Here is a 2182-nt window from a genome sequence, read left to right as displayed (position 1 = left end):
TCAGGGGGTTAGCCGCCACCACCTCCCCGCTCACTTCCCATGCACTGCGGCTCTGGGACCGCATGAGCAAACAGAGACAACTGGCACCCGCCATATCCCCCCTGGCTCCGGTGGGTGGGTTCCCCTGGTTTCCACCGGGTGAGAGCTTGACGTACCTTGGTTGTTGGGTAGGAGATGGACGCGTGAACCTATCTAAATTCCTGAATGGCTCCGCGCTAATGCCCCTTGAGGAGATGCGTCAGAAGTGGGGGTCGTATCCGTTCGACTTCTGGAGACACAGACAACTCTCGCACTTTTTCCGCTCACTGGAGTCCAGAGTGCGGCCCCTTAATTCTGTCACCCCATTCGAGGAACTGTGTGCCGCGACTGAGCCGCCACCCAGGTCCCTCTCCCTGCTCTATAAACTCTTGTTACATCAGGACTCTTCGAGTTCACTTCGCTTCCTGGCAGAGTGGGAGGGTGACATGGGGACACGGTTCTCGGAGGCGGAAGTGGCCAATATTCTTAAATATACTCACTCTTCCTCCATAGACTCCAAGGTCCAAGAAACAAACTATAAACTCCTCACCCGGTGGTACAGGGTCCCTTACAGCCTACACCATATCTACCCCTCAGTGTCACCACTGTGCTGGCGTGGCTGTGGGATGTTGGGCACACATCTCCACATTTGGTGGGAGTGCCCTGCAATCCAACCTTTTTGGCGACAAATTCAGACTGAAATTAAGGTACTCATGGACATAGACTTATCTCTCATGCCAGCCCCCTTCCTCCTTCACTCAGTACCTAGAAAAGTGACTTGATACAAATCCTGCCTTCTCCCCCACCTCCTAAATGCGGCCAAGCGCCTGATTCCCCGCTACTGGAAGAAGACAGCAGTCCCCACGATGGAGGAGTGGAGCGAGCAGGTGTCGGGCATCCAGGCTTCTGAGCAATGGCTAGCCACGAAAAATGGTAGATATGATAAATACTACTCCACATGGGCCACATGGATACATCACTATCCACCATGATGACATGGAGATCTGGGCTCTCCACGGGCAGGATGTGTTTATGGTCTTACCGTGATTTTCTCTCCACACCTCCCATACTTACAAGAGAGTGTGTGGTACGTAACTGATCTTCATGACCAATGAGGAGTGCTAGATTAGTTTGGGTTCCGCTCGCGGACGGCGGCGGACCAGGGGTGCACCCTTTCCTCCTTCCTAACTTTCCCTCTCTACATCCTCCCTTCCCACCCCTCCTCCTCCTTCCCCACTCCGGAACTTCATCCAGTTTTGGTCACCAATCCACAGAAAGGATGACCTTGAGCTGGAAAGAGTCCAGAGAAGGGCAACCAAACTAATTAAGGGGATGGAGGACCAAAGCTATGAGACAAGGTTACTAAATTTAAACACGTTCACGCTGGAAGTAAGGGGATTAAGGGGGTATATTATTCTGATGTACAAGATGTTCAACGGGGATAGCAACATCAGCAATAAACTTTTTTACGGTAAACTACAAAACAAAGACCAGAGGCCACCACCTAAAATTGGTGGAGAAAAGATTTCAGCACAAGGGGCGTAGGGGGTTCTTCTCTAACTACGGTTCTTCTCTAACTGAGAAGAGCGGTTAGGGTCTGGAACTCGCTGCCACAAGCAGTGATTTCAGCTGTGAGTGTGGAATCATTCAAAAAAGGATTTGGACGATTTCCTCAGGGACCGTAACATACAGGGGTACAGGTACACATAAGAATAAGATTACACATTAACTCATACACATGTAGATGCACATGCATACACGCAATAGGTTGGACTTGATGGACCCGTGCCTTTTATTCAACCTCAAATACTATGTAACGACTTATTTTGAAAATGCTAGATGTCTGGTTGTCCAGCTATTTTCACTGACCTGCAACACATGGATATTGGGGGTCTTGACTTCACTCTTTCTATTCTGCTTTTTTGTTTTGGATCAGTGATTACTGAAGCTGGAGACAGGCAACTAATATTCTTAGGAGAAAGTCAGCAATGGCAGCCCTGTACTTTTATAAGTACAGATTTCCTTCAAACCTAAGTTCAGCTTTGCTATTTTAAGGTGGGATATTTAATTGTGATTTTATATTGAAGCAATGAGTTTGATTTAAAGTTTATATGAACCAAACCACTAAAATCTCATATAAGCTAAAGCATGTTTGAAAATTATA

This window comes from Nanorana parkeri, unplaced genomic scaffold, assembly GCF_000935625.1.
Source record: "Nanorana parkeri isolate BGI_ZX_2015 unplaced genomic scaffold, ASM93562v1 scaffold1127, whole genome shotgun sequence".
Taxonomy (NCBI): domain Eukaryota; kingdom Metazoa; phylum Chordata; class Amphibia; order Anura; family Dicroglossidae; genus Nanorana; species Nanorana parkeri.
This window is presented reverse-complemented; position numbering follows the sequence as displayed.